General features: G+C 37.1%; 1 long non-coding RNA gene across 4 annotated transcripts in view; it reads right to left on the bottom strand.

Moving 5' to 3' along the window:
- The window catches only part of LOC127017617 (uncharacterized), a 301,556-nt gene that overhangs the window by 100,604 nt on the left and 181,392 nt on the right, over window positions 1-19,560 (bottom strand). For 3 of the 4 annotated variants that reach the window (XR_007766619.1, XR_007766622.1, XR_007766621.1), the window contains exon 3: window positions 561-607. The exons of the other annotated variant lie outside the window; for it this stretch is intronic. This is a non-coding gene — a long non-coding RNA (uncharacterized LOC127017617). The remainder of the gene's footprint in view (window positions 1-560; window positions 608-19,560) is intronic. 4 annotated transcript variants of the gene reach the window in all.

Raw genomic sequence — 19,560 nt, 5'->3', positions numbered from 1 at the left:
GGGCTTAAAAGTAAGTTTAAATATATTTTTATTAAAACTTATGTATGGGACTTTTAAACATGTTTATTTTGTATCTACCTATATTATTTCCGATGAACTAGCTGATCGTGAACTACTGTTTTTTTCCTAGTAGCTTCTTGTTAGTAGATAGGGAAGCATGATGAATTCATAGATAAACAGAAATCCTGATGCTCTCCTCGGTCATCATATCTTTCCTTAGCTCCCCCAATAAAAACCCTGTTAATTAAGAAACCAAGTACTCAAGAGCTGAGAAATCTGAAGATTCCATTATAATAATTATCTTAACTCATCCTTGCTTGGGCAAAATTGCTACTGGTACTACATATTGTATAATCATTTAAACAGTGGTAAATAAATCAAGTAAACACATGGTCATCTCAGGAAGAGAAAGTTATACACACTATATTATCACAAAAGATGGAAGTGCAGATATTTTGATCTCTAGTATGACACAATGAGAGCTCATATTTACATCCTCAATGCTTAAAGCTTATTTAGTGTGTGTGAACAAGTGGAAAACCTTCATCATTAAAAGTTACCTTGATGCGCTTCCTCATTTTTCTGTAGTATTCATCCAGAAAAGAATCTAAAGGAAAATCAATTATATATTTATAACAGAGCTGTAAAAATCTTCATCTCTTTATACATTGCTGAAAATTGTCTAGAATTATCCTTTTTGCTCGTCTCTATCAGCACAGACATATCTGAAAAGGGTGCCCGAGGTCACTTTAAACAACTTGTTTCCCTCCCCCCCTTCCAGATTTACACACATCGATAACTACAGATATTGAAAAAAATGCACTAACGCTCCCTTTCTCCCACATGGACACACAATGAAAATAATTATTTAGGTAGCTCAAATGCTAATGTAGTCCAAGCACACTTTTAAAAAATAGATTAAGCAACAGGTTCAAAAATCAAGTAACACAGCCTCACTCAACCAAGCCCATGATGAAGTGAAAAGGCAGAATGCACTTACAAAGTTTCCAATGAAGTATCTTTCTCACTGGAGAGGATTTGTGTCTCTTATTAAAAAAGTGATTTGGAACTAACATGTTAATTTAACAACTCAACATGTTAATAGCATAGTTCTTTCTATTGAATGTGTGCATCCAAATTTTCGACATAAAAAGCAAGAAAAGCTACATGAACTATCAGAGACAGGACTTTCTTCTACCAGCTCTTAGGAAAATCAGTCCACACCAGAGACAAACTTTCCTTTTGCTCTTTGAATTCTTTCTACTCTTTCAGTCAGAGACTGACTGGAAAATGGATCAGTGTGGATGCAGCAAGTGTCTCACCAAGTTTGACAAATTCTATATTTCAGACAATTATTATGGGAATAGAAAACATTTGACACCTTTGAATAAATGGGATGGCAGAAAGTATTGCAAAAAATATGTTGAAAGTTTGTGTAAATCCATGCTCTGGATCAATGTTAGACAATCGTTATAGCCTTTACAATACACCTTTAAGTAATAATAGGGAAACATTGTTCAAAATCCCCATTATTGTAGTGTCTTTTTTGCTGGTTGGAGCAATCTAGTCAGAAGGAGGAACAAAACCAAATGACTGATAAGATCAATTTCACCAGAGGTTCTGATAGGAGGCATGTCCTAGATGGCCAGTTGAATAGCCTACCATCTAGTCATCGCTCAGATAACTTGTACAGAATCAGTCTGTTTGGCTTTTTCATCTGCATTTGGTCTCTGTGCAGCTGAAGGGCAAGGAACAATACAGAGGGACTCAGAGCAGTATTAAAAAAAGAGAAGGAAAAAAAAAGATAAAAGGATCTGAGTTGCCTCCACCCCAACATTTGATGGGAGTGCGGTGCACATTCTAGAATAGTGTCTAAAAGGAAAGATGAAAGACAAAGTGTTACTTGGAGCTTAGGAAAAAAATTAGGCTTTGTGCTTGTGCCTTGCCTTTCTTGCATATATTTTTTTTTCCAGTCTCATTTTTGCATTGAGATTGGATTAATTTGGTGCAGGCCAACTCATTTGAGCAAGATTTTATCATATTGCCTCTCATCTATCTCATGAAAACACTGAACGTTCACCTCTCCTGCTGCAGTATCTGAAATGACCTCAACACTTTAGAAAAATAGAATAAAATCTGTTTTCATCTTGAAACTGGCCAAGCAAAATCAACTCTGCATAGATCATGTTTATTAGACACAGGGAAGCTGATAGCCTGTGGGTTTAATCTATGAAATTATACACACTCAGACATGCATCTCTGACAGTAAAGCAACTCCGCCAGAGTTTAAGTGAGAGTTGCAGTGCAGATTTTAAACTTCTGTGTTCCTCTTTTCTTTGATAGGATCAACGAAAAAGTGTTTTCAAATTAGAATCCAAAAGTCCATCTTTTTTTTATTGCCATTTCGAGCCTATATTACAGAGCAGTGGAAGTTTTTTCACAAGATCCGCTTGGGTTTCAGATTTCATTTTGTGAAGACCTACATACTCAGTAGTAACACTACAAGTAAAGATTCAAAAATTTCATCCAGCTGAGACACGCATAGGAAAAAAAAAAAAGAGACAAGCAGAAGTTTGTGATAAAATTATTCATCTATTGAATTTCCAGTTTTTCTTTCCTTGTGGAAATAGGAGTGAAGTTTTTCTTTCTTCAAACCAGAACATAATTCTGAGACGCCCTTTCCACATCTAAATCCTGGCTCAGCTGAGGTCACTTGGAGCTTTGCCAACAACTTTAATAGAAGTAGGTTTTCACCTTTCATGTTTAAACTGATCTAATAGTGATAGCTAATAAGGGTCAGTTATTGAACTGCATGACTGGGAGAACTAATATTCCAGCCTGTAGAAGGCTTAATCTCCTAAACACCAAATATAATTTTCTTTAAATATAAATTGCCCTTTCAGTTTGAAGAAAGGATTTAGAAGTTAATTACCGGCCTCAATATTCTTCATCATTCACAAAGTGGCTGCAGCTGCAGCAAAACCTTCAGAAAAATAAATACCCAAATAAAGGGACAAATTAATGTTGTTACCCCCAAGATGTGTGCCACATCTGGGGAACTCTTTTGGGTAAATATCTTTGTGTAGCTGGAAATTTCCAACAAAAAGAACAGCAGCAATATTTATTGCAAATAGCAATCCCTAGCAATATATAAAAGAGAGTAAAGATTTTCAAGATTATTAGGTGAAGAACTTTCTATATATTTTTTTAATCATGTGGGAAAATTTCAAATTTTCTTTAAAAATTTTGGTCAATTTTCAAAAATAAATAATTGCCAGCCATATTCAGATGTTTTATGCTGTTTTGCTGATGAAGTGGAAGATATACACGGCTGCAAAACAAAACAAAAAAAAAGGTAGCTGACCCTTAAGATCTTTCAGTAAAGGTGTAAAGGCTCTTCCATACATAAGACAGATTTTGGAACAAAATCAAATTGATAAATGAGCAACCCAAAACTTTCTTTATTTGCTGACATTATTAAAAATTAATCGAGCAGGCGTTTATTTCACAAGAAGCAAACACAAGAGAGCAATAGTCTGATGCGGATTGTTGAAACCTGTCGTTCAAACAGAAAAAATACTGAAGCAGAAAGAAAGGACAAAAGCCTCCTAGCCGAATTTGCTGATCAGTTAATTGAGAAATACTCATATAGGAAACAAATGACTCCTCCTAATCTAACATCATTTGCAGAAGAAATGAAATCACATTTAACTGAGAAGTGGCACAAAACTAGGTGAACAAGGAGATCAATTTGAGATAATTGCAAAGATAACTGCAAAGTCAGGGAATAGAACACAGATTTGAGGTCTAATAGGTTTCTTGGATGTTTTGAAACACAGAAGAGTTGGCTCAACAAATTAATATGCCAAGGTGGGGTAAATGAAGACTAAAATTGGTAAACTTTTTATCAGTGAATTTTAAGGTTTCATGTATTTTAAATTTGTACAGGTGCTATTTTCAAAAATAGAGAGAAATATTTATTGCACTGGAAAAATATGCCTATATTCCCTGCTTTTCTTTAGAAAGACCGTATCTTTGAAGTCTCAAACACTGATATTGTAGCATTAATACCATGTTTCATTTACAAAACAAAATTTCATTTAAATAAACAAAATAAAACTTATGCTGTACCCTGCAGAAATATCAGCTTGTTGGGAAATTTAAAAAAAAAAAAAAAAAAAACACAACAAAAAAAAACCCCAAAACCCCAAAACCACAACACCTCAAACCCAGTTTGTTTGGTTTTTTTGAGGAGAAAAAAAAATTCAAACATCCTTTGGAAAGAATATTTTTGGCTTATTTCCTTGAGACAAAGAAATGAATCCTTAACTCATGAGAAACTTCAGAACCTCTCCTGATTTATACTTTCTAACTTCAGAACCTCTCCTGATATACACTTTCTGATCAGAAGCTGTGAAATAATTTTTAATGCAGATGGACTGATTCTGGAATTCAATGAAACAAAAGTATCAGTTAAAGAAAAGCAATGAAGAGGAAAAGCAATAAATTCTCCAAAAGCCTACACTGAAAGAGACTACCCATGCAAGATGTTTAATTAACTTCTTTTATTAAGTATATTTACTTAATAAAGTAAACTGGTCACAGCTACTCTGTGTCTTATTCCCACAGGCATGTTGAGTACTGTAGCACGGAGCTAGCACAAAAGAGAAAAGTAGGTTGCTACACCTGCCGCAGGGGTGACTGGTGCTACAGGCCCTGCTGTCTGTCCCTGGAGGGCAACACAGCCAAAATTCATTAAGACTGCTACAAGCCAGTCTTACAAATTGGGATGTTTTCAGTAGCTCTGTGTATAGATATTTTTGGTAGCAGTATTAAAAGCGGTGCTAACAAAGGTTTCTTAGTAGTCATACTAAGACTAAGTTTTGTCTATGGCTAATAAAAGTTGGTTCGGGTTCAAATGGTTTCCTGGGTGTAGCTCTTTATATACACCAATTCTCCTGAGTATCTGCTGCCCGTTCCCTGCAATTAAAAGACCTGCTAAGAACCGATCTTACCCCCTTGAAAAGCAATACATTTTCAGCTGTAGACCGGTCAAATTAGTAACTATTATTTCTGATTATGTGTGAAATTAAAAGTATTACAAATCTAACATTCATTACCACCATTAAGAACAACCTATACTCATTCAAGTACCTGGTATTTTGGACACAGCTGCAGTTATGGGACAAACTCAGGTTGTGGGACAGATGTAGGGAAGAGGTAGTAAATTCTGCAAGAATTACCTTCTTGCAAGGCAAGAACAGAATTCAATCCAGAGTAAAGTCAGGCATCTTGAAAGAGCTCCAGGCTGGCCAGCTAGAAGGACTCCTCAAGTAGCCCCCAGTGCTGGATGGAAGGTCCAAAACCACTCAGTTTTAGGTATTGTTTCCTCCTGACCGGAATACTAAGAGGAAATGGGAATCATACGCCTCCACTGCAAGCCTTGGATGTAAGAACAGCTCCTCATAAAAAGAACATTATGGTTCTTTTTCCACTACTTGAACTGTGGCTGAAGTAAACTATTTTGGAAAGAAAATACAATGCTGTTGCAGAAATAGCAGATGATTCAGATGTCTGGGTTAAACTTCTAAGTTAACTAGGCTTATATAAATTATCAGCATTTACTTTTGGCCCTACACACAATGCCCAGATTATTTTTCTGACCTTTATTTCCATGATCACCTCAATGTATGCAGGACAAGGACAGGACAGAATTAGAATTGGCAGATGCCACACCTGAGAAAAGTTAATTCTTTTTGTTTATTGTGTTTTATCTGTACGAGCTATACCAATATTAATAAAAAGATGCATTTTTAAAATTATATCAAGAACATCCTACCCATAGATGTTCAGATTTCAAGTTCTGCTGATATCAAAGTTAACACACAATCAGAGAAAACTCTCCAAGTTTCTCCTTTTAGTGAAATTACCCACATTATTTCTTTTTAAACTTTAAAATCTCACCATACTTATTAAAATACGGATTGCAGCTTCTGCAGTGAAAAAATAGATGTAAACCTACTCAGTAGTCAGGAGAAAATATTTCTATCTAGCACCCAAATATGCATGACAGGAATACAGTTGCACTTAAATCTCACCCACCATTCAATTAGAAATGTAACTGAAAGAAACAGCCATGGTTTGTCTAACAGATGTAGAGGTCCGGTCTTCATGAATTTGGAAAGACTAACACTACCGTTTCTACTACCTCCAATTTGTGAAAATTAAAAATGACATCCAAATGTCATAATTGGGCAAGGCTGAGAAACAGCACACTCAGAATTGTCATTATTAATCAAACTGTCCCTCTTTTTACACCTCTCTTCATTTCTGTCATTATATATGATTATATCCCTGATACTACAAACCATTTCTGACTAGTATATGTAACAGTCTAGCATGAAACCTTTCCACAAGATTCCCTAAATCACAGTAAAAATAGCTGCATTGCATTTGGTTTAGACAGTTAATTGCATAATGTATTATTCATTTTGGCTGTTACTCATACTTATAAAAGTCATTGATTATTACAGCATATTTAAGAGGAAAAATATTGGAAAGACAGAAAAAAAGCTTTCTTGCAAATTCCCCCATTATAAGACTCTTTTTCCACTTTGCCAAATTCTAACTGGGTCAGCTGTGATTTTGTATGCTGAGCACCTTTCTGATACAGAATTAGATTTGTGTGTGTTCATGCACGTTCACACGCAAAAAAAAAAAAAGAAAATATATTTTTCCCTTATAAAAGGTAATATTATAATTCTGACACAAATACACTCTAGCAGACCCACAATTTACATTAGTGACTTATATTTTTGGTTTGGTAGGGAATACGCTGCTTTGGTTAATAACTCCATAAAAGTTAACCCTCTATAAACTTGACACAACTCCATTCAGTTTTGCAAGTGAAATTCCCTGAAGATTGTCAGCACTAGTCTGGCAAAGCAGAGAATGGTCTTCCTGCGTTTCCAGTGCTTTTTACCTTCGATATTCACCAGTCCATTTTCTGTGTTTTCTGTAGGTTTCTGCATGGTACTAATAAAGCCTAATCACGACAGCAGTAAATAAGCCAGGAAATGAAAGGAAAGCCAATGAAGACTTCTACAGTCAAACCTGAACGGTAAGTTATCACATGGAATTGAGGATGTGGCAGAATGTGGTGGGACTTTAGGCCAATGACATTTACAAAAATATGATACACACTGCAAAAGCCTGACGTCATTAGGGGTTGATAAATAAAAGCACTTCATTTGCCACCACTAATTTCAAAGCTACTGAGGACTTAAAATTGAAGTTACACTACATACATACACACACTACTACAAGAATATCCTTCTTCACGTAACAAAGCTCTCACGGTGCAGAACAATGTTTTTTTCCATTTGCCAGTTTCAGATAGGATTTACTACCATATAAATCAAAACTAGAAGAAAGTTAATTATTCTAATTAGACAATATATTGATCCATTTAGATTGTTCTTAGAAGATATTTTAGGAGCACCTGCAAAGAAGTTCTCTCCTAACATACAAGTTTATTCAAGCTTAGAATCAAACTGGTGAATTTACAATGAATAAAGATATGAAATGATTTTGACATAGATATTAATACAGAAAAATAAATGAATATAAAATAATATAAATATAATTTAATTCGTACAAACAGTAGGAAAAAAATATCAGCCTTTTATTCTACTCTAATGTTTCAGCTAAGGAAGAAGTCAGACAACCACTGCCTCAAGATTTATAAAGAATTTTTTTTTGTATGCAAGAAGAATACCTACACCAAACATCCATTCAGCTACTGTGAAACTTTTCTCAACTAAGTGATAACTTGTTTTAATAATAGGAACTTCTTGGAAGTGTGCTGAAAGTCAACTTTGCTTAAAAAAAAAAAAAAAAAGACTACTGGCATTTTTCACTACTGTGTCTCTAACTCTCTAGCTTTGAAAATCACTAAATGAAACTTTTTCCATACCCATGTCCTTCCTATGTCAAGGAAGAGTGGCTGTCCTTGATAAGTAGCCTGTCTAAACTGCTATTGATATTCCTAACATTTATTAAATGGATTCTTTATTTGTTAAAACAGGCATCTACTCTATTTGAGAGTTACCTTTAATTAACACTTCTAAAATTTTACGCAACATTATTTCACATCATCCAGACAAAACCAAAATGTATTTCAGCAATTACAGTGTGATCCTGCATACCTACTTTCTAAAATTATTACTGAATTATGTATGTATACAGGGGCAGCAAGATCTCATAGATGTACGAGTTAAAATGTGGCATTAAAGAGATCAAGGGTTAACATGCGACCATAGGCCCTTTAGGTACACTGAGCCTTATGCCTAGCCATGTGGTGCATGGCAATAAAGACTGAAGTAACACTGGTGGAGAACACAGTGCTTGCTACTGAAAGGGACTAAGGTGCACTGAAAGACCACGTGCAAGAATAGGGAACAAGGCAACAAAAGCAGAGGACTGAGAAGAAGTTCTGAAGGACCAAACAGGTACAGAGTTAACAAATGTGTGCTGCATGCAAGAAAAGATTAAGTGAGCATAACAGATCTGTACATTAAGAATGAGGTAGCATTTCTGCTGGTAAAACCACAGTATGGATAAAACAGAGTCAATTTATGTAATATCCCTTTAGGGAATTATTATAAAGAAGTGGTTCTGGAGGAAAATTGAGACAGTATTACAAATCCTCAGGACTGAATATAAGCACATAGAAATCTTTGTATTGTTACTAGAGAGACGAACCAGGATTTGTGTTATTCTGGAAGACTAATTTTCCAGGTGGGGAATAAAAAAGAAAAGCAGTTAACAGTGATAATCCAGATATTTATCGATGTTGTAGCCAACAAATTTCTTTGCTTTTTGTTAGACTGGCTTTGGTGAAGAGCAGTCTTGGGCTGCAAAATATTCTTGGGTGGAACAATAGCAAGTTGCTTCAGACAAAAAGGAAGAATGGTACACTTTGGATGTCAAAAAAAGTAGGGAAGAAGAAAATATATTTTAAAAATTGCTGTAGTGGAGGTCAGAATTGTTGAAAGTCAAGCTAGTTAAAATTTGGAAATTATATTGAAACAAATAGCAGTGGTCGCACATTTGGAAGATGACCAGGAAAAGTTAAATAAATCCTTTGCCTTTTTTCCATACAAGACTGATGAAACAGAAATTAAAGCATCTGTGTACTGAAATGGAAACATCCACATTGACGTGGAAACAAAATTCAGAAAAGAAGCATCAGGGTAACTGGGAACTGGATGACCTCCAGCTCAGATTGCAAAGGAACTAATATGTGACATTGTAAATGCATAAGCCAGGTTTTCTAATAATGTTAACTGACCTGGTCTGGTATTGCATGGCTAGAGAAGAGAAAACATAGTAAACTGTATTTTATAAAGAACATGTTAAGAAACTGCAAACTACGTAGTCTGACTTCTGTAATATGTAATCTTCAAGGGAAAACAGATAGATTTAGGGGTAAATTAGATATAATTTAAGAGGGTGAAACATTCCAAACTAATACTTTCCCCTGAAACCAAAAACCTTATATCACTGTGACTTCAATAAATCTATTCAGTAAGGTGGGGGGGGGTGGGGGGGGGGGGGGATCACATCTTCAATGAATACATGAAACTAATTCTATGATATCCCATACACCAAGCAGTTCCTTTTCACAGTCCTGTGCTTCCTGTTCCAAAATCAGGAGATTTTAAGCAGATAAAAAAAGAATCATCTGGCACTAAAGATTTTCCCTCAAATTTTACCTGTATTAAAAATATTGACCCTCGAGCATGATGTCATGGTGACTAGGCTATTCTATCACTATGTTGCTTAATGGATTTGATATCCAACAGGAAGGCAGGAAATCTTTAAAAGGCTAAGCCACTGGAAGAGAGAGAGAGTCAACAGAAAAGAAATGAAGGGCAGACAAGAAAATCGAGTTGAAGTTTCCTAAGATTTTAAAAACAAGTCACAGATAGTTTCTCTATCATTAAAGAGGAAAGGTTTACTTAGAAATAATAGCTGGCTTTAAAACACTTCTAGTGTTGTAAAAATAGACTATCTCTTTCCACTGGTTGCCCTATTTATGGATTTTTTTAAAAACCAAACCCAATTGTTCTTTATTGCTGTGACCTCAGAGGCTAGACTTCAGTCAAATCGGGCATCCCTGTGTGATTACTCGGAGCTCTCCACAAGTCTCATGCAATTAAAAGCATCAATACTGACACACATTAACGACAAAAAGTTAATGCAAGGGCTAATTGAGACCATCTCCCTCACAGGCCATTTCACAACATTAATAGCACAGAAAACAGCCATTAATATGTAATTAAATTTCCGGGATGCATGGACTATCAAAACCAGGTAGCTGGAACCCTTCTTCACACTTTTTAACCTCTCATTACCTCTCAAGCCCAAAATAGCTGCTGTGCCAGGCAAGACTGTGTTACTACCTTCCCCTACAAAAGCGAACTGGCGTGGCACCAAGTACCAATTCTACTAGCAACAAAAGCCAGCTCAGTGAAGCAAGCTGCATTTTCTAAGCTTTACCCATTGGGGAGATAAGCAAATGACAGATTATTAACTAGTTTTTCTGGGGTACAAGTATGTAAATATTTTGCTAACAGCAGATACCAATTACTTGGAATTTCAAGGCTCTGAACAATTCATTCTAAAATATAACTATATGTCTCTCATTGAAATGAACTGATTTAGTTAACAAAACAAAACAATTGCAATTTTAGTTCCTTCTGAATCTTTTCCCATGCTACATCAATTGAAAAAGATTCAAAATGAAAAATGCTAGTCTGGGCTTAAGGAAGATGCTTCCACAACGTTTTAGGGAGAGCACTAAGATTTTTAGAGAAAGGTCTTTATGTGTAGGATTGTATCACTGTTATACAAAAAGGAAACGAGACGTATGTTTTCTAATTTTGGGCACCCAACTTGAGCTACCCTAAGTTTCCAGAACAGTTAGCACTACCCAAATATCAGTCTGAGTATACCTCAGTATGAGTGCACTTGCCACAGGGCACTTTTGATGCTTTTGAATAAACAGTAGACAATCACTCATGCCAGCCTCTAATAAGAATAAAGCTGAAGTGTGCTGTTGAGAAAAGGCATCCAATTTATCTCTGAATCTGCAAAAATACCCCTTATTCAACTATCTGTTCCCCTGACAGCTACAAACTTCTTGGGTTTTTTGGGGTTTTTTTAACTTCAAATTTATTTGGGTTCTATGGCGATCTAAAATTAAGACATTTTAGTAATCTGGAATAACACTTGATACGGCACACTTCCCAACTCCTCTGAGTCAGGGACAGTCCCTTTGTCATTCAATTTAAGGCATAAATCTGAAGTTGGTTTCCAAGAAGGGTCTTAACCACAAATACTGACTGGATCTGAATCTATCTATCATTCATCTGAGGTGAATTTTCGTTCATCTGGATGAACTATTCCAGAAGTTATACCAAACCAGACACATTTCCAGTGGGAAAGGAGGAGGAAAGAAGTGGAAAAAAGTCCTGCTAGCCTAGCATTTGAATGGACTGTTAATTTTCCAGTGTAAAAAATATTTTGTTAAAGAATTTTCAGCCTTTGAGTTCTGCATCTTTCTCGGTTACAGGTAAATGTTGAGACTTTTCGTTCTATAATAATATATGAATTAGAGTGCAAAAGTCTTCTAAAAGCAACAATGACCAAAATATTTTTTTGTCACAATTTAATAGAGAAAGAAAAAAAAAAAAAATTAGGGCTCAAGTCCTTAACAACTGAACCAAGGGGATTTTTTTCAGGGATTTTTCAGACACTAAAATACTGTATTACAACCATGTTACAAAATCAGTTTTCAAGGGCTCAGCATCCATGTAAAATCATGTAGTGCATATTATATATCAAGGCTATTGCTTTAGAAACGTGAGATGATCTCCTTGATGCTCAGGGATATTGATTCACTGATACAGCACTGCAGAATTAAGTTCACTTGAATACTCTGCAGGAAGACCATCCATCTGTTTTCTAAAGAATCCTCTCATCAGACAATACAGTGAGAGGCAAATGTTTTCAGAGATGGGTTGCCCACCTCATGAAGATAAGACGTGGGCAGACACAACAATCGCTTAAAAAGCTGCTGCAGAAAAGGAAAGGGATTAGTCAACTCCCCTTCTTCATGATTAGGACAAAAAGTGATGGTCAATGTATTTTGATGAAGCATTGCATTAGACATCAGGAAAAAAAAAACAACCCAAACTTTCTAACAACAAAAAAAATGAACTACTTGAATAGGTTGCCAGGGGCAACTGAGAAATCCATACCACTGGAGTATTCAGAGATAGTGCAGGCAAAACCAAAAATGACATAGGTTTAGCTGCATTGTGATATAGGAATGAAATAGATCCAATGCAGTGCCTTTTTTCTAAATTGTGATTTTAAAAAAATTCCATCTTCTCACAAAATGGAGATTTTTTTTTTAATCTTACCAGTTTTGTAAGAAATAAAAATTTCAGCTTTTCAGTCAGCTTCAGCAATCATGAAATATTCTCACAAGTTAATATTACAGCTTATTTATCTACAAACAAAAAGTCCTTTCTCTTTTTTACATGGCCCTCATGTTCTCCCTCAATGCCATTCCTCATATTTAAAAAGTAAGCAGAAACACAGATATCTATGCATAGCCAATGGCAGCTGTGTACAGCCATCTTTTCAGCTGAAGCACTCATTCATACCATTTATTTCATTGGTTTAAAAATCATAGTTTTTCATATGAATAACTTTATGGACATAATAGCTGCCATTCAAAAAATATTGGTGTTAGAGTAAGTTGAGATTCTTGAATATAAATATATTTATAACATCAAATGTAATACTTCAGGCTGCAAACTGAGTATTGACAAAAAAACCCCAACTTTTGTAATGGTTTTGCACTCTGGAACTGTACTTTGTAAATCAATGATTTCTGTATCTAGCAGATCATCACTGGAGTAGGTTTGCCCTTAACAGTCAAGGTTAAAGTTTCTCTCAAGTCTACATTACTTTCCAGAACTCAAACTCCATTACTTCAACCTCAAAATAATGCTTGTGAGAGGAGATATAGCAGGATCAATGCTTGGAATTTGTTACTGGAGTTTAAAATAACAATTTTTTCAGCACCTAGATTGAAGTGCAAAATTTTGACTTAAGCGTAACTTCAGCTGGAGTCTTAACTGCAACTAAACACAAAAGCATATGCCTTTGGAAGAAAAAGGCAAAATGAAAAAAAAAATGTTTTGTTCTCTCTTTGTTTGCAACTAAAGACAAAGAAGTGTGAAGGGATGAAATCAAGAAGCAAAAATAACTTGGATGAGGAAGAGTAAGAAATAAGTACATGGCTTGTTTTGCTTCAGAAGAACTCAGGAAAACCACTGGTTTCCAGAGTTGTCAGTAATTTCTTGGAAGGTGCCCAGCTACTCAAAGATAAAACTAAACAGTCCAAAATGTGATTCTACAATCAAGTGATTTTGTTACATTCAAGGATAAGTCAAGGAAAAGGACTAGCTCTGACCTCATTCCATTTGTATATTCAGTGGCTGTTTTGCACATGGGAAAGAAAGAAAATCACAGCAGCCATATTCAGAGTAAAAGTACGTTCTTTTTTCTGGCTGCCCTCTTGTGTTTGCCTGAACTGGTTTTGAATACTGCAATGATACAGATGTCACAGCTTCCCCAGGCAGCCTGGGCTTTATGGCAGCTACAGACAAATGTGCTTGCACTACCAGTTTTTGTACGCAACCCTGCCAACTTCTGACTTACAATTTAATTTAATTCCTGACCTGCTCATTATCTCTGGAGCAAAGATTTCCAATTATTTTGGCAATTGGTATCCTAAGGACTATTCTGGCATACCCAAATCCTCACTATCAGCTACCAAGAAGGATGTCAACCAACCTCTCCAGAAAATAACACTCCTGTCATCAGCTAGTGCTTTTACAAAAACTCATGGGTACCACTAAAAAAAAAAAAAAAAAAAAAAAAGACATCTGAGAAAGAGTCTTACTCATGCAGCTCTCATAATATCAAGCTGTACAAGTGTAATTGGAATTAGAATTTACTCCATATTGCTACTCTGATACAAACATTCATTGCCAAAACAATAGCAGCAATCCTCCCAGCCAAACTGGGTCTATTCTTCCTTAACCTGTCACATTGGGTCAAATTTCAATGGAGAACGGAATTTGCAAAGAACTAATCCCCTCAGAGATTTAAAGGACAAGGCTATAGAAAGAAAGAAAGATTTCAAGCAAGTGCTTCCTACTTTTAAAACATTTTTCATGTTCATTTTTATATTAATATTCATGTCTTGTTGATAGGAACATGAGTTGGCAATATAGTGACATTTCTATCAATGTGAAAGGTAGAATGAACTGTACTACAGAATAATCTACCAAGTCTGTGGTTCTCTGAACATGCATGAATGTCAATTACAGTCACTTTAATTGCTCCAAAAAAGACAACAATTGATTATATCCACCTGCTTCATTTCTTCTCCATCAGTAAATGTCTGGGTAAGCAGCCAACTTCTGACTACAGAAACATCAGTTATGGGGACAGAAACATGTATGTATGTGTTATTGTTTTGCCAGGTGATACTGGCAACAACAACAAATGAGTTCAATTAACTAAAGGTCTCTTCAAAACATGCAGCTCTGCATGTTCACATCTGCAGACAGAGTTCACATGGTTACTGAGCATCCTCTATGCAATACCAAGTAGACAGAAGGGGAACAACCAGCATGGAAGAAATTGGACCAATTTTAATAAAGGAATTATTAAAGTTTAGGAGAATACTCTTACAAAATATTAGTCTACATCAGCAGATAATTAATCCAAGTTTACTTTCATATCCAAGGATGAGCATCCTTCTATTACCCTGTTGTTCCTCAGCCCGTTTGTGTGTAGGCATCAGCACCCCAGACTCCCAGCACACCTTCAGACCTGGCTCCAGACACCTCTGGACATCTCTATGCCCTCCCACCCTACCACAGAGGATGCTCAGCTTCAGCCGCTGCTGTCTGTCACTTCAGAAAAATGTGTTTAATTATTTTGTGATACCCGTCCCTACATTGCCTCTCCTCACTGAGTCTTCCCAACAGTATGGTATCTTAGGGGACAACTCCAGTACCATATAGGGTGTCTGAAGCTTAGTCCTTGTTACAGCAGATGTACTCCATGGCACAAAGTCCTTTTCTTCTCCCACCCAACCATTTTTCAGTTGAAGTCTGTTACACAGCTAATCTTGAATTCACATACAATTCTGGTTGACTTCTAAGACATCTGGATGAACCCTGGATAGACATCTTACGCACAGTTGGTTATCTCTGATGATGCACTTCTCCATGGTCACTACCCAATGGTACCAAAGACCTATTTCTCCTGATGAATTTATGTCCACAGGGAGTTCAGATTAAACATTTTTGTGGATATTCTTCATGCTGTTCACTCACAGGCTTAAGGAGAAAGCTCATTTTTCTCTACTGCAGCACGTGGCTCACGGGTATATACTGTTCATGCCACCTTGCAGCATTAGATTTGGAAATTTGGGGGGGGGAGGTTGCTGTGGTGGTTCAAATTTACAGGGGGGAAAAAACCCCAAAGTATGATTTTTGCCTGCCATCAGCCTAAGGAAACATTTCCTAAGCTCTTGGATACAGGCTGCAGTTCTGCTTCATTATGAATCATGAGGCTGGTAAATCCCTAGTACCTTTAGCAAAGTCAGAATTATATATATAATTAAATCAAATGTTAAAAAAAAGATCAGAAGAGCTCATATCTCATTCTCACAGGACCATCCCTATCCAATAACACCAGAATAAAAGAAAACATCATTCTGGACTCTGCAGAGGGAAACACAGGCAGAACACCTAATGGATATTTAACTGGTGCAATCATTTGGAGTAGATGTGAAACTATCATACATTCAAGTTTTCTAATCAAGAATACATACATATTTTAGCTCTTCCACCTTTATGCTGTTATTTCTTATTTCTTCCTCTAGTTTTCTTTGGGAATTATGTGCCAATTAATCAGGATTAAGACCATCCACTCACATTAACACTGCAGGAATATAAAATATGAAACACCACCCTTTTTAGATGCAGATGAATTTGACAAATATTCAGAGCATCTGAACATAGCTTGACACAGAGGTAGTAGCCCTTTTGATTTTCTTAAGATCCTGCTACAAATATTTTAATAAAGAGCCTTCCAAAGCCCACAAAAACCTTTCAAGTCTTACCCTTTGATAGAGGCTAAGAACTAGTTAGCAAACAGTGGGAACCTAAACACTTCTTCCTCTTTCCCAGTGACACTAAAGTATTTACAGCAATCACCAACTTCTGTGAAGCTGTCCTGTACTAGTTTCCTAAAAAAATATTTGTATACACAAACATATGCATACAAGGGACGTGAGTGTAATGAAATGATTAAACTGTACTTTGGAGACTTAGGTGATTAGAAACTAGCAGTGTTTCCCCCAGAGAAATTTCTGCCATTTAGTGCAGTGTTACCCACTCCAACAGCTTGCTTTTTCCTCTTGAGAATTTTTTGGGGAATGCCCAGAAAGGGTGCTGTCTCTAGCACCAATTTCTGATCCGCAGAGACACATCCAAGGATAATAAACCAGAGGCTCAGAAATTATCCCAACCTTCCTTTCTGTTAGGAGTAACCAAGAAACGTCTCCCTCCCCAACAATCTTGTGTACAATTTTGTGCTTCCCAACACCTTTTTCTATTTTTTTCCTCTGATACCAGAATTACTGCCCTCGCCCTTGGTTTCCCACTCTCAGATAAACAGCCTATAAAATTGCTGCAAAAAACCAAGTGCCGCTTTTCACGCAGCCACAAGACAGACTTCCTTTACTGAACATATCCTGTGTACAGCATCCATGCCAGCCTCCAAAAGAGAGAGATGATAATGTAATCACCGAAATGCTGAGAAGTTCCTCTGAGCATAGACTGAAAAGAGGGCAGGAGTGGGGAGGCTCTAAAATCAGAGAGTGCATCACATATTAAAAAGTAACTTTTCGGCAGTGCATCGCGAGGCTGAGCACCAGGCAGAGAAGGGGAGCACGCAGCCACATGGTATATTCCTGCCTCTGCCTCTCTCCTCTCTCTTTTGGTCCCTCTCTCCAGCTTTCTCTCTCACCTCCTCTCCCCGGCGCTGCCTTCCCCTCTCCCCCTGCCGCAGGCTGCAGAATGGGACACGCTTGTTCCCCAGCCAGCCGGCAGCTGTCACACAGCGGAGGCAGCCAGCAGCCGGTGCAAAGAGTGAGCCTACTCTGTCATTTAGGATGACTCACTGGAATCTGGCATTAATTTCTCTTTTTCTGGTAGTGGACGGAGAACAACCAAAAAGCTACACTGGACTAGACCAAGGTAAGTGATTTAAAAGTCTTTTTTACCCTAAAGCCGCCCGACGCTTTGAGGGTGCCAAGCTGTGTACAAAAGCTGGCACTGGAACTAATTCGGTGGGTGTCTGAACACCTGGCATTACATGCCACCAGTGTGCCTTTCTGGTATTAACCCTGTGCGTGCCACCCAGCTACACCCGGGGGGAGAGACGGCAGGTCAAAAGACAGCCTAGTGACTGCATTTTCTCCCCTTAATGCAACTTTTACGGCAGCACTGCCACCTGCTCCTGTGAATACAAGAAGCTTTCAATATTGCTAAATGATCAGGCTTTTGTGTTCTGCCGCTGGGAATATAGCGTATCAGGCATCCGTCATGGACTCCATGCGGATTCATTCCCACAGCAGTTGTTTCATCACTTTAATGAGTTGAAATTCCACAGTCCACAGAAACGCTTCCCTGTCATTTCCCCTCCCTCTGAGGGATTCTCGTAGGATCATACAGATACGATCCATTTTCAGGCTTTTCAAAAGTAGTGCTCACTGAAACCACTAGAACAAGTCTGCTGAAGCACAGCCAGCACTGCACTACGTATTCTGTCTGCATTCCTCTCTGTGGTTTTTCTGCTGTGAATCAAAAATTCAGTGTTGCAGGAGGGTTTTTGCGAGGACAGTACATGTCTCTGGCACAGTAATTTAAAGTAAAGGGAGAAGCTTCTTCTCCCAATTCTGAAATCCTGGCAAAATTCCCTTCTTCCATTTTCTGCAGAGGTACAGTATTTCAAGCAGAGTTATCTAAGCAGGTTTCTGCTGGAGCTCATTAGACAGCTTTTAGTTGTGATTTTAATGAAAAGAATTCACTGAATGTCTACAGCTTCATTTCTATCAATCCAATGCTTTTTACCAAAATACTTACTTCAGAGGGTGACACCTTTAAAATTAACCCAGCATCATGCTTTTCTAAATCTATAAACAGACTATCAGACTAACTAGTGCATATTGCAGAATCACACAATCTTACCTTTGGATCTTTAATGGTCTAAGTGCAGTGAAGACATGTGGTTTGGTTTACACGTTCTCTGTACTGTGGAAAGTGTTGCGATTGTAACTGGATGGACCTATGTTTCTTATACATTAACCAGTATTTTTCTGCAATATCTTACACATTCTATTTGTTCAGACCTCCTGTGTACTGGCAATCAGTTTATTGAGTTGACTTTTAAACCCACAAAGAACTGCCCTGACATTATTGCTATAAAAAGGAATCTCTACTCAAAGATGATGACAGGTCCCACATTGATCACATCTACAGAGATGACCAAACAGGTATCAGCAGTTAACGCTGAACACCATTCAGCTTCCGAGTAGTCACCAAGACCCACAGTCTGTTGACCCAGCATGAATATTTTTGGAAGGAACTCAAAGATGGCAGTAATAGACACTCCCCTTAGTTACTGCCCCTCCATGCAATCTTTTAAATAGATTAGGGGAAAACAGATTCTTATTTCAGAGCACTTAAAGGACTTTGGTACAGATCTTCAGGAAGAGGTAGGACAACAGCTTGACGTGTCAGCATGGATTCTACCTCATTTTCCATCAGAATACGGTACATTTTTCTGCTTGATAAAAGTGGAAAGTATTTCCCGGCATTATGCTTTAAGATTATTTCTAATCATTTGGACAATTGCAGAGACTTCAGTACTTTTTTTTTTTTTAATTTACCTTTTTTCTTAACATTTAGATATGATACCGGACTGCAAGGGTATCAGATTATTTCCAGGGAAAGTAACTCTGAAGTGCAATTCAGACAACAGATCATTGTGATTCTGTCTTCAAGCACTTGATAATATTCTTGCTACTTATTTTTAAATTAGTAGCTATTTATTGTATGCAAGCTCTTAGTCACTTGCTACTGTAGCACATGTCATAGTCTCTAGGGTCTGAACAGCTATTTTTGAGCCTGTCTGGCTAATGTCTAGAATACAAAATTATCCTGTTCACAAGTTGGGTTTTTCTGTTTTATTTTCCTCTCTTCAGAGAGATCAGTATATCATCAGTTTTCATCAGTATGGCTCTTTTCAGGTGGAAGCTTCGTCCATTTAAATGCAGACAATCTACTGTGAAAACAGTTCATTGTAACTTGGCAACAAGAGCTAAAAAAATCAAGT

This window comes from Gymnogyps californianus, chromosome 6 (assembly GCF_018139145.2).
Source record: "Gymnogyps californianus isolate 813 chromosome 6, ASM1813914v2, whole genome shotgun sequence".
NCBI lineage: Eukaryota > Metazoa > Chordata > Aves > Accipitriformes > Cathartidae > Gymnogyps > Gymnogyps californianus.
Note: the sequence above shows the minus strand (reverse complement) of the source record. Positions and strands in the feature narration are given on the sequence as shown.